A 14,366-nucleotide genomic window follows, 5' to 3' on the forward strand; every position below is an offset into this window, starting at 1 on the left:
CTGCATAAATCCTAAATTTCAGATTTGAGTAAATAAGAGCTCATATCTGAAAATCAGATTTAAGTATGAGAAATAAATTTATATGATGATATTGATTTATGTATGCTTAGCATATGTTATTAATAGGTACACATAAAAAATTGATGCAAGAATGAGCGTACACACTCATAAGGTATTGAGCAATGCAATGCCTATAAATATGCGCAATGACATTGAAAGAATGTCGAAATAAATGATATGTAAGAGTAAGTGGCATGATAAAAGAATCATGTAATGTGAATAGAGTTCAGAGTCTTGCAAATGCATGAATAGGCATATGAAGTATCATGTCTCTTTCATTGATATATAATTGTGAAGTTTAGAGTCATGCAATTGCATGAATAAATGAATGAATGTGATTAGAAGTATTTTTCTTGTTGTGATATTGAGGTCATGCTTGACATGACTTTAGAGTAACGAAAACATGAAGTGTTTTTGAAGATTCATTTGAAATCACGCTTAAGCCAAAGGTTATGCATGTGCTTGGGGTAAAGCCATGATTTCATGATGCTTGAATGACATGAATGATTATGCAACATGTCTTGTGTAGAAATATGATATACATATCATATGATTATTGTATGAATTAAGTATGTCATGCATTAGAGCATAATGTATAAAGTGAGCATGCTATGAATGAATCATGCATAAGGGGTATGAAAAATTGCATTATGAATAATGCATAAGAGCATAAATTAATTATGAAATGAATCATGCATAAGAGCAAGTGGTGTGTAAAAAATATGTAAACTTAGGCTATCTTTGGATGCAAGATGCACATGATCATCAAAGAATTAATGCTAGTGAAATTGTGACCTATGACCTTAATGAAAGATAGCCTTGGATAATTAGTCCATTTTAAGGCGTCGGTGATTCGAACTCTTGAGATAACTGGGTCTGTCTCAATCTCACAAAATGTTAGTCTCTTGAGTTCCACCTGAGAAAGGATAGGCGATACAAGCCTCATGAAATATTAAAAACTTACAGAGGGCTAGAGGATCCTCTCGTCTGCGTCTCATGGAGGTTAGGGGAACAAGTTTACCCACGAGTCCTAAGCGATAGTATTATAACTTTGCAAAGTTAGGGGTGCATGCCCGATTTTAGTCCAACGATGTATCAAGTCAAGGCTGATACAAGGACCATGATTTCATCTCTCAACCACTGGACTGCAGGGTTGATCACACAAGATAAGTCCTGTTAAGCCTTTTGGAGAAATACTAAAACACATAACATAATAAACACCCGATGATTGTTTTCGGGCGGCTATACCCTCATTTGTACTAGATGAGTTTAAATAATTCAAAAGAAATAATGCATTAGTATCTTAACAACACTTTTTTTAATTCTTATTTTCATACATATTGACAACACAATTGAAGCATGTTGTTCAGTTAGAATACATGTTAGTGAATATGAGCATGATGAAATTGTTGTATTCTAGTGTGTGTGGGCATGGTGTTTGATGAATGCAATTACATGCAAATATGTTAAATCATCACTCAAAGAATGCATGTGTATATGAGCATAACACAATTGATAAATATTATTTACATATGGGCATCCGCATAAGTGCAAATGCTAGTGGAATGTCACATAATGACATAATGTGTGATACATGTATGGATATGAGTTATACTTGAATTATGAATGCATAAAGATTTTACTTGTTCCTTGTGAGTATTATGTATGTTTGCTTGAATGAATGATTTGATGAGATGTTTATCCTCGTCCATCACTTGATTAAGGATGTATGAAGCATCATGTTTATACCTTTGAATACTTGATCTATTTTACTTAAGTTGGGTATTGGTTTCCTATTGGGCAAGCTGAATTAATGCCCAACAACATTTATATATATTGTTCTGGACAAGTAATGTGAGGGGTGAGTTAAGCAACATCCACTGGGGCTCACTGCTAGCGCGATGACGATCCTTCAAGAGTTTAGTCTTTGCTTATTTTATTTTCTTATTTAAAAAAACTTGTAACAATTGTTAAATTTGAATGTTTTGGAATGGTAGAACTCTGTGAATGCTCGCTTTTTCCTTATTTTTGACTGGTTTGCAAATTCTACCACACAACTTATCTTTAATTATTTATCTCATAATTCTGCCTAAGATGTTAATCATTTTGAGAATGAGTTGTTTTTTCATCACAGTTTTTAAAGACTTGGTTTTTGTTAGGATTTTTCATGTGTAATAAAAACCAATCAGGTTGGATTATGAGTGGTTCCGTATTAGACCTATTGCTAGTACATGCGGTGCCTCTAGCATTTGGTATGTTTGGAATGTAGACATTATTAAACTCGTTGATAAATTATATTTTGAAAAGTTTTAATTAATCAATGTTTTAAAAAAACTATCTCAAAATTTTCAAAATGTGAAAGTTTTAAAAGATTAGATTTTTTAAAAGCGTTATAGCTGTTCTACAAATCTTAATATGGCAAAAAAGTTGAGCATGTCTGTGAACATTGAGAATGTAGATATCTATTTGGCTGATGATTATGAGAAATTATGATAATATAAATATGCACTCTAATTGTGGTCATTCGTGTAACCAGACAATATGTGTCAAAATAATCTATTCATTCCTTTGTTTGAACCCCTTGGCAACCAGTCTAGCCTTGTACTTATCAATGAATCCATCTGGTTTTAACTTCTTATTAAAGATCCATTTGCACCCACTAGTAGAGCTACAACGAGGGAGGTCAATCAATTTCCAAGTGCCACTAGAGACAATGAAGTCCATTTCACTCTTTATGATTTCTTTCTAATGCCTTGCTTCAGGTGAAGCCATTGCATCTTGGAAAGTGGGAGGATCATCCTCGATAAGGTAAATGATATAATCACTTCTCAAATCTTTGGTAATTCGTAGTCTCTTGCTCCTTCTTGGTTCAATCACTTTATCAGACTCAATTGGTCCAGAGTGGGAACAAGATGGCTCACCCCCCACATCTGTCATTCTTTCCACATGTTCGGAAATTGAACCAGAAGTTGAAGGTACATCTGAAGAAGAAATATTTTGAGGTACACCAACTTTCATGAGAAATACATCCTCAAAGAATGTAGTTTCTCGAAGCTCAACAATAAAGTTTACATCTATATAAGTTATCTCAGACTTAATTACTAAGAACTTATAGGCATAGTTGTTCTCTACATAACCCAAGAAGACAACATCTATAATTTTAGGACCCAACTTCTTCATGTTGTGCTCTGGGACAAGTACCTTTATAAGGCACCACCACACTTTGAGGTATTTTAAGCTAGATTTCTTATTTCTCTAGAGTTCAAATGAGTTACTATCCTTATGCTTCTAGAGAACTCTATTTAGAATATGGAAAGCCGTATTCAGAGTATCCTCCCATATATAGGTAGGTAATACAGAACTCCCAAGTAGAGTATTTATCGTGTTAGTTAAGGTTCTATTCTTTCTTTCTGCAATCTCATTAGATTGAGAAAAATATAGAGCGATAAACTGATGAATTATGCCAACAGATCAACAATATTCATCAAGTTTGTTAGACGTATATTAAACCACATATATCAGACCTCAATATTTTAAGTTTTCTACCAGTTTGTGTTTTTGTTTCATTTTTAAAAATAAGAAACTTATCAAAAGCTTAATCTTTTGATTTTAGCAGATACACATAGCAGTATTTAGTGTCATCATCTATAAAAGTGATAAAGTACTTTTATTGATTTTTAGACAACACTCCATTAAACTCACAGAAATTTGTTTGCACCGGATCCAATATTTCAAAATCTCTAACAATCGTATGTAATGGTTTTCTACATTGTTTTGCTTGCACACAAACTTCATATTTTTTAGTTTTATCTATGAAATATTCAAGAATCATCTTCAAGTTCATCATGTGTTTTACAGAATTAAAATTCACATGACCCAATCTATTATTCCACAAATCGGATGATTTTATATTATAAGCAATATTAGACAATGAATCAAAAGAAACATCATTCTCTAATTTATTATTGCAAGCATGTTCAACACGAAGTTTAAATAAACCATCATCTAAATACCCCTTGTCAATAAATGTTTCAGAATGTAAAATAACAACTTTATTACATTTAAAATTAAACCCATAACCCTCTCTAACTAGACATGAAGCACTTAAAATATTTCTTCTAACTACAGGCACATGGTGCACTCTGTGTAAAAATAAAACTCGTCCTGAAAGAAACTTCAGATTCACGCATCAAATCCCCAACACCTTTATAGCCGTAGAGTTGCCCATAGTCACGGATCTGTCTGCAGCAGCCTGATAGGAGACAAAGACGGACTTATCAGCATAAACGTGCACATTTGCCCCAGTGTCAACCAACTACTCAGTTGACTCATAAACATGATAGATTTGCGGGTTGACAGAAATATATCTAACATTGGTCCCAATGACCTCAGTCACCATATTGACTTGAGGAGTACCATCCATGGTCCCATAAGATTTGGCCTTTTTGAAAGGACATTCCTTGGCCCAATGCCCAACCTGTCCACAGTTCCAGCAAGGTTTGTTCTTTGTCTTTTTTTGGATTTTGGCCTTAGGTTTAAATTGATTTTTCACTGCAGGTTTAGCTTTTTATCCCTTGCACTTAAAGGATCCGGACATCATGTTCACTTTAGGTTGTTCAGATGGCATCACAACTTGTTTCTGACTCCTATGCTCTTCCTCAATGGCTATGGTTACCATAAGATCATCCATAGAGATCTTTTCTCTACGGTGCTTGAGAGACGTGCTAAAATCTACTCAAGACTTAGAAAATTTTTCCACGATGGTCATTACTTGAAACTTCTCAGAAAGTTTCATATCAGCTTTAGCCAAACTATGAAGCAATAACAGAAACTCATATGAATGTTCAGTGACCGACTTGCCCTCAACCATCTGATATTTCAGAAACATGGCAATCGAGTACTTCTCAAGACCTTGGTCTTCGGTATTGTACTTTTTGTCAAGTTGATCCCATAGGGATTTAGCAGTGATAGATGAGAAACTATATACGTCAAACAGAGCCAACAGAATGCAACCACGACATATACCATCCTTTTCTTTCCACTCTACAACCGCAGTAACAGTTGCGGGATCATGACCAATTTCAAAAATTAAAGGGCAATCGAACTCTAGAACGGATAACAAGCCTATAGTTGTGAACCAGATTTTCATACGTTGTTGCCAACGCTTAAAATTCTGACCGACAAATTTTTCAGGCATACCAGACATGTCTATTTTCGGTATAAAACTGGATGAAATTGACATGATTCGAATCTTCTCTAAGACTGTTAGAATAAAAAACAGTATCATGTTGTAAATTAGATTTGCAAATAACATGATATGCAAATAAAACATTTGATTCAAATCGTAACAGGGTTCAAGCATGTCATATACGGTTTTAAACCAAAATCCAAACACAAACAACAGATCAAACATATGCATTGAAAAGAATAAAAATAACAAAAAAAACATATTATTCTGCAAAAGGCTAAGGCATATAAGAATATTCCTCTTAGAGAAGATTTTTCCCCACATACGGTGCAAAAAAGGTTCGATGTCCTCCCCCCAGGATACAATAGCCTCGGCGATCTGAGTCAGTGCACTCCGATGATAGATCGCTCTTTGACGACAACCTCAACGAACGACTGATACAGAACTCCCCTTTTCGGGAAACACCCACAAGAAAATGAGAGAGAGAAAAAAAAATAAAATGCCATAGTCACTTGCGTCTTCGTCTGTATATATCCATAACTGCAGCCCTCTAGCCACATTTTATAACCCCTGAACAGGTACTAAAACGTGGAAGAGACCCCTTACCATTTATGACCCTAAAGAGCCAATTACCCGAACTTGAACCGGCTTAGCTCGACACGGGGCGGCAGGCGTGTGCGCGCACGCGTGTGTGTGATAGGCACCCCATCCCCTTGTTCTTTGGAACAAGTGATAGAATCTCCATGTAGGTTATAAAGCCCACAAACTTTTTGAGATTCTTCAATATGAGACTATTTCACGTCATCAAAGTCCAAAAATACTCCATAAAAGAGTGGTCCCCATATTGTTTTCTCCTTTGAATTAACTTTTTATCTCTTCTGACATCCAACAAAGTTCACATAGAAGATTCTTAAGTGTGATTTAAGGAAAGTAATTCTTGCAGTTCTACATGTAAGTCTGCAATTTCCTACCCACAACATAACAAAATATGATAGAGAAAAACTTATTTAATGGTCAACCTTTTGCCTCTAATTTTAAAAAAATGAGCCTCAAATTAACATCCATCATTTTAAGAGGTGTGTGTGCGTGTATGCGCGCATGCATTGCATGTTTTTTTTCATGTTTTCCTTTAGAATTCAAAAATATTCATCCTCATAAAATAAAATAGTTATATCAGGAAATTCAGGCTCATTTTTTAAATTGACAAAGACTTGAATGACACTCTTTTAACATGTGTTTTGGTCTAAACAAAAAAAACATGACAAAACATGGCCAACTTAACCCAAAAATATAACAAATCTAGCCAATTGATTTTTTTTTTTGATGATTTTACCCTTTGGCACCTGAAAAAATAGGCATCTTGGTCAAACCACTTGTGTAAGTTGTCTCTTGACAAAAAAATTAGGTACCATGATTTCGACCAAACAAAAGAATAAAACTCTCAAGAAAACAGTAAATTAGTCATGTTTGTTATATTTTCTAGTTTCTCAGCAGTTACTGTATTATGCTAAAAATTAGTGTCATTTACTTCATCATCCTTTTTTGAAATTAGGGGCAGAAGGTTGGCTTTTAAAAGAAAATTTTCAATATAATAAAAGGCAGGCACAAACAAAGGACTTGAGGTCAAGAAGAATGATGAGAACCCTCTTGGTGGTAGCAGTTGGTTGTTAGTCACCCAACCTTAGTGTGATGTAGAAGCTCCAACTTTTTTAAACAACTTTTATGAGCATCCTTGCATGTTCTAGAATCTAAAAAAGAAAGTTTACCTATCCTTATAACCATAGGTTGCCCCACATAAAGAATAATGTGTCATACAACTCAAAAATGAATTTCTAGGTTGTGACCCACAACCGGGTTCTTTCCACTAGGCACACAAAAAACTTAGTATCAGTGGATGGAGATCCAACCAGCTTAGGGCATGTAAAAATTTGCTTGAGATATATAGGCATGCTTCTAAATTCATAAGGGTTCATTGATATACCACAAGATATAACCATGTCCTAAGGCCCTGGATGTCACAAGTTTGATTTTCTCTATGATCAAACCTATGACAAACATGAATCATGCCTTACCAGAGTGGCAGCAGTCTTTCAAGTGATTTGGCAGATCACCTGATCTGGTCTCTGCAGCAGGCTTGCTAAGAAGGTGCTGACCTCTTTATTCCAGGTTGAATTTCGTTGGTTGTGCAAGTGCTTTTAACTGGTGGGCCTAGCGAGGGCTTGAGTTTCTGTGACCCCACCTAGGGTTTACCTCGCAGGGGGTGGGCTCATTAAGTGACCCTGTTCTTGGCAAAGGTTCAAAGGAGACAAATATGAATCATCATTGTGGGAAAGGTTCACTATAGAATGAAACCAATTAGGGTTTGATCCTGGTGGGTAGGGATGCAAATGAGTTGGGCTTCAGATCCCAAAATACATTGGAGAGTCGGATCAGTTCAGTTTGGATAGCAAAAATTTGCAAAAGTCCCTTCCCAAACCCGACCTGTTTGCATCCCAACTTGTGGGTTCATCTTTTAAAAAAAAATGGCCAACCAAAACTGGGTAAATTTAGGCTTTCTTTGGGACATTAGAGTTTATGAACTTTGTCATGTCCAAAATCACTGGAATTAATATGGTTCATGAACTTTGTCAACATTCATGTGATGCCCAAACATGCCCTGAAGATATGTTGATGCTAAAAGAGGATTGGGCCTACGGATAATATCAATTTTTTTTTCATTTTACATTGAAAAATTGTGGATCTTAATTTGAATTCGGGTCGGGCCTGGGTCTGGTATAAAATTTCACAAACTATACCCAGATTCGTGTATTAATCGGACCTTCAGGTCCAGATATAAGTCTTAATTGGGTTTTCTTATTTATCACCATACCCAAACCCTATATTGTTTGGTCCAGGTCGGGTCTGGGTAAACCTGACCTGTTGACACTCCCCTACTATCACCACTAACCAAGAAGGCTGAGCCATCACAGTATATAGATAATGATGCTACACTTTGGGGCCTACAAAAATCTCCTACCAAATCGCACACTGTCTAGGCAATTAAGGTAGTGGATCTATAATTTCAAAGAAGTGGAGATCTAGTACCACATAAAGTCATTTCAAAAAAATAGTTGTGGGATTATATTCTTTTGAATTCTTTGTCCATGAAAACCATAATAGAGTATTATAGAGGTTGCCCTTCTTATATAGGCACTTTTGAGTCAATCATCACAAACAATATAGGAAATAAAGAAGACAAGTCACGTGACTGGTCCAATGAAGTGAAAAAAAAAATAGAATAAAACCCAACTTGGGTTTCTGTTTCTGATCACAAAGAATGCTAAAATTAGGGATGACAATGGAGGAAAATGGGACCCCGCCCTGCCTTGCCCCGTTTGGATCGGAAATAGAGGACATGAAAAGGGAATGAAGAAGGTTAAAATAAAAACCTGGGCAGAGATGAAGGCAGGGATCGATTTATGCTTTTTCCCGCCCTCGCCCCTGCCTAGGGATGGCAGTGGGGTGGGACGGGGGACAAGGTATCCAACCCCGCCCCGCCTCAAGATTAGAACCTCCATCCCCGACGGGGATGGATTTTAACCTCCACCCCCGCCTTCATGCCCGTTTCATGTCCTCCATCCCAGGTTCAAATGGGGATGAGGCAGGGCGGGGAAAAGTGGCAGGGACGGGGCGGGCGGGGAAAAGGGTACATCCATCCCCAAACGGGATGGATTTTAACCTTTGTCCCTGACTCCATCCCCGTTTCACACCCTTCATCCCCGGTCCAAACGGGGCAAGACGGGGCGGGGCCCCGCTTTCCCCCGGTCCACTGCCATCCCTACCCCTGTCCCATCCCAGTTAGTAAAATAACTAAAATGCCTTTAGGAATGACAGTGGATTGGGAAGAAATGAGACCCCACCCTGCCTCAGCCCGTTTGAACTAGGGATGGAGGACATGAAACAGAGATAAAGTGAGGTTAAAATCAAAACCTGTGCAGGAATGGAGGGCAGAATTTTGAGATGGGGCCGGGTGGAGACCTTGTCCCTAGCTCCGGTCCACTGCCATCCCTAGCTAAAATTGGGTCCAAGTTCATGAGTCCCGATGGGGTGCAATATGATTGCACAAATATGTTTGTGCATTAAAAACCTGATTGCCCTCCATGGGCCCCACAATTGGCTCCCAGGAAAGATGAGGGGTGATCAGGTGCTTAATGCAAATATTTGTGCAATCAAATTGCACCTTATCTTTTCACCAAGTTCATGCAAATCTAGTCGAGTCAACTTTTTGCTGTGAAACCAAAGGGAGACAGGGTTGGTGAATGTATAAATGGTACGGCTGTGACATATAAATCATGTCACGAGAGAATCAATAGATTTTTTTTGGGCGAGCAATATTCATCCTTCCTAAATACAGCATGCAACTCTCCATTGTAACAATATGATGCATGTCATGATAAAACCAATGTTGTGAGTACCGATACCGTTGTTTAGCGAACGATTCAGGCCGATACCGATACCCTCGAAGTGTATCGCTCTGAATCGACCAAAAATTAATGTGCCAATCAGAACATGACAAGTGTTAAAAACCATTAAAATAATATTTAAAAAATTAAGTTTAAGCTATTTTTTTTATTTTTTATTTTGGTTTATTGAAGCATTTACCTTGCATGCAAGCAATAGGTTTAAAGTTAAAATGTTATTGCTCCTGGTCTGAAACAATGCATCCTTGGGAAACGACGAAAGCGGAAATGGGGGCCCACATTTCATGCAGAGACAAATCTTGGGAAAAGGTGATAAATCAAGACCATCAGATTTTCATGATCCAAACGTCCACGTCGTGTGCACATGCAGGAAGTAAAAGAGACGCTCTGCACGGTGGTCACGTGATATCAGAGCCCCAAACGCAAAACTTTCAAATGCAACAGAGCAACCATTCACGAGGTGTGCATGAAACGAAACGGACCAAAAGAAAAAAGAGGCAGCAGCAACTACAGAGATGGTAAAACAGAGTAGACAGGAGATATACTGTTTTTTTCTACACATTGTCTGCACACTGATCCACTTATTTACTAGATTTGTTCATGAAAAACCATTTGATGTAATAAATGGATGACTCTGAACATATATATATATATATATATATATATATATATATATATATATATATATATATATATATATAAAAGCTTCTAAACAGTTTGCATCCGTCCATCACAATTGCCAGCTTCTTTTTTTTTGCCTAATCCAAACCTGTAAATGTATTCATCATTGCCTATTCACTAAAGGCATCATGCATTTAATGAGAAACCTCAATTTAAGTTTTGGTGCAATATGAGATGTCTAAATAAGCATTTAAACACAAAAAATGCCTAATCTAAAACATGTATTTTTAATAAGCACATTTATGAGTTCAGATTAAATAAAATCGCGAAAAACTTTGTCCCTTTGAAGCAGTTTACGAGCTATTTATTTAGCTCTACTTTTTTCTTTACAACCAAAATATCGGAGCATGAACACTGAAAAAGCCAAGAGAGAAAAACATTATTAAATTAGCTAGTATTAATTTTGAACAGGATCAAACTATATATATAAAAAAGAGAGAAAAACCTTGTGTAGGCCCACAACCAACCTGCCTTATGTAGCTCAACACGGGTTTGATCTGATGTCTTCTTCTAAACACCCTTACAACCACCCCGCTGTCATTGTAAGTTTCAAACCATTTCTCTTCCAAACTATCAAAGACCTTTTTTAAAAAACTAAGAAAGAAAATCGTCCAAACAAAGAAAGGTCAAAAATCTAGAACCAATCATGATCAAAAGGCTCCCCTTGTCCAATGCTTGAGCATCTCATTGATTAGACCTCATATGTTTATTCTTTATAATTTATTTAATAAAAAACATGTTTTACAGACATATAGACATGTTTTTCCAAATGTTAAAAATCGACCGCTCACACTGCATTGCATTTTAAACTTTACAATTGTGGGCCTTTGATTTTTAGAGCTTTGAAAAATGCATCTTAACATTAAAAATTCATAATCCAAAACATGTAGCTTATTAAATAAATGATAAAAATCCAATACGTAGAGTCCAATCGATGAAAAACTAGATCTTTAGAGAAGAAATGCCATCGATTATCATCCATTGTAGATTTTGGACTCTACTTTGGTTGGGCTGTCTCCCTTCCCTAAAAACCATACCTACACGTGTTTTTTTACTTAATCTAAATGTATAGATGTTATCTCTATACTTTATTTAGTAGAAAACATGCATTGGTTTAAATATTTTTAATGTTTAAACAACAGTTTGTATTACACTAAAACTTGATTAATTAAAAATAAAAAATTCTTGTTAAATTGATTTGCTGACGGTTCTTAGTAAGTAATAATAAAGACATCTACATCTTAAGATTAAGCATTAAACTCATGCAAGTACATTTTTTTAAAAGGGACTAGAACAATCTGTCGCCATTACCTACAAATGAGATTTTTTTTTTATGAAACTAACCTTACAAATATGATCTGCATGTTTAGGTTAGTGGAAATAGGCTCTTAAATCGTCTGATTACATCATGTAGGGATGATTTCATGAGTTGTGAAAAATCAATGGCCCACAATGTGCTATATTTTTTCAGCTCATAAAATCATGTTTTCTCATCGAAAACACATGATCCAAAAGCAGGCTCCTAGCTTATGCTGAATCCATCCATGAGGTCTGATTGGTCAACATGATCTGCACATATAATTTTCAGATCATTTGGACCCCACACACACACACACAGGCATTTTCGGAGGCGTGCCATTTTGCAAGGACAGTTCAGTTATTTTCTTTATATATATATATATATATATATATATATATATATATATATATATATATATATATATATATATATACTCTTTGAAAAATGATTTTATATTTATAAAATATTTGTTTTTAATAAATTAAATAAAAAAAATGTTTGACTTGCAGAGTCGGTGAGTCAAGCATGGCCTTTGAAAATATCACTCTACATTGTCGAAATATCAACGACATTTGTGACTGGCAAATCTCTAGTCTCTTTGGTGCATAAATTCAAATTATCCCTTTATTTTTGTTTTGTGCACCAGAAATATAAAAGCAAAAAGAGCCTTTGGTGTCAGCACTAAATCACCAATGAAGCATACCTTTAGTCCACCACTCTATGCTTAAGCCAAACAGTAATGCTGAACAAGTTTGCATTCACATCAAACCCTCCCTTTGGTTAAAAACCTAATATTGCTGGTTTTCCAAAACACAATATTTTCATGGCATCAAGCAAAGATGAAAAGTTGGTACCAATGTGGGGATGAGAGAGAAACATAAAAACAATAACATATTGCATCACATAATTCCTTTTCCTGAAAATCTGAAAACAGAAAAGCAGAAAAAAAGAAGGGTTTAATTTGGTTAGTAAAAAGCAGGACAGATGATCCTCTATGCTCACTTGTTACACCACAAACCAACAATGCAACACTCCCTGTAAGCGTTTACCCCCACATAACTCACATAGAAAGCAGAAAGAAAATGATAAAAGAAAATTAAAGATAAGGACAACCAAGATATTTCTTCTCTTTTTCACTTTTATCAGTAGATAGAGAGAGAGAGAGAGAGCAACAACAACAACAGAGTACGAAACAGAAAAATAACAAAATGAGCATTGGCCTCCTTCACATACGCCAATCTGTACGATACCCGTATATTTATACACCTCAAATACCACAGATTTTTAATTAAAAAAAATAAGAAAAGAGAGAGAGCCTACCAGAACTTGGAGCAAACAGTGGAGGCTCCAGCCGAGCTGCTACCTAGCCGGCGTCGCAACGACGACGGAGATCACCTGGTCCGGACGGTCTCTGCCGGGTCTACCGCCGGCGGCGTCGGGAGAGAGGAGGGAGTTCCGGCAGGTGGGGCAGGAGGAGTGGGACCCGAGCCACGTGTCGATGCAGCGGACGTGAAAGCCGTGGTTGCACTTGGGGAGTACTCGGACCTTCTCCCCCTGGGCGAACTCCCCCAGGCAGATGGGGCACTCCGTCGCCGCAATGTTCGCCCCGGAGTACTCCGTCACCGGAATCGCCCGGAGGGCCCTCTTCTTCAGGCCCGTCTCCAGGTTCCGGCCGCCGGAGTCCGGCGCCTCCCTCCGGGCGCACCGGAGCGCGCACCGGACGATAGAGTTGAGGCCGAGGGCGAAGACGAGCGCGCAGAGGAGCGCCGCCAGAATGACCACCATGTTGGTGTCGAAGCTCGCCTCGCTTGCGTACGGGCCGCGCGGCTGCTGCTGCTGCTGCTGCTGGCTGCTCCCGTCCGTCGGATGGCCCGGCTCGAGCAACACCCGCCATCCGATTCCCATCGCTCATCAATCGGCGAGGCTCGCTAGGGTTTCGGGGGATTCTGAGATGTGGGTTTTTGTGGGTTTTGCAAGTTGTGAAACGGGTAGCGATCGGATTGGAGGGAGAGGTCGGAAATCAATGGGTTTTTTCTTCTTCTGCTATCTTCTTTCGGCTTCTAGTGTGTATTCTAGCAGGAGCTGCTACAGAGATTCGTGGCAGATGGAGACGTCGCATGGGCATCTCTTTTGCGTCATTCGATCGGGATAAGAGAGTCTGATCGAATTCTTGTGCTAGCAAGTCGCCGGAATTCTTGTGGGGAGGAGGGATTCCGGTGGCCGCAGAACGTCTTCCATGGCTCTGTTCTGTTGACGGAGAGAGAGAGAGAGATGGTGGTTGGTTTGTCTTTATGTACTGCTGGTGTAAGAAGGTGGTACTGGTGTTGCTACTAACTGGCTCAGGGGTGGGCATCGGGCCGGCCCGGTCCGAAGATGGCACCGCTCGTTTATTAGGTACTGGGTTTTGGCCCGGTTCTTAACGAGCTAGGATTTGAAGAGCAGTCCATGGCCCAGCCCATTGACTCAATGTAAAGTGGGTTGGTCCAGCTTGACCCTACAACAACAACTACGCCTTCATCCCAAAACAATTGGGGTCGGGGATATGAAATAATAACTCATGCCTAAATAATAATAATTAACAAATTTTCAATTTTTATGTAATTAATTATTTTTTAGATTTTATAAAATTAATTAGGTAGATAATAATAATTACCTTATAATAGTTAACTTTTTTTAT

At 37.8% G+C, this 14,366-nt stretch overlaps 1 pseudogene across 2 annotated transcripts; it reads right to left on the reverse strand.

Moving 5' to 3' along the window:
* Positions 1-9,978: 9,978 nt before the first annotated feature.
* LOC149839143 (RING-H2 finger protein ATL73 pseudogene) lies at positions 9,979-14,033 on the reverse strand (annotated as a pseudogene). Of its 2 annotated transcripts, none has more exons than XR_016431467.1 (2): positions 13,010-14,033; positions 9,979-10,095 (listed from the first exon to the last, which is right to left on the reverse strand). The product of XR_016431467.1 is annotated as an RING-H2 finger protein ATL73 pseudogene, transcript variant X1 (transcript). The 2 variants fall into 2 exon arrangements; XR_016431468.1 differs by lacking the exon at positions 9,979-10,095 and adding an exon at positions 12,513-12,613.
* Positions 14,034-14,366: the final 333 nt, after the last annotated feature.

This window comes from Nuphar pumila, chromosome 4 (genome assembly GCF_984573655.1).
Source record: "Nuphar pumila chromosome 4, dmNupPumi1.hap1.1, whole genome shotgun sequence".
NCBI lineage: Eukaryota > Viridiplantae > Streptophyta > Magnoliopsida > Nymphaeales > Nymphaeaceae > Nuphar > Nuphar pumila.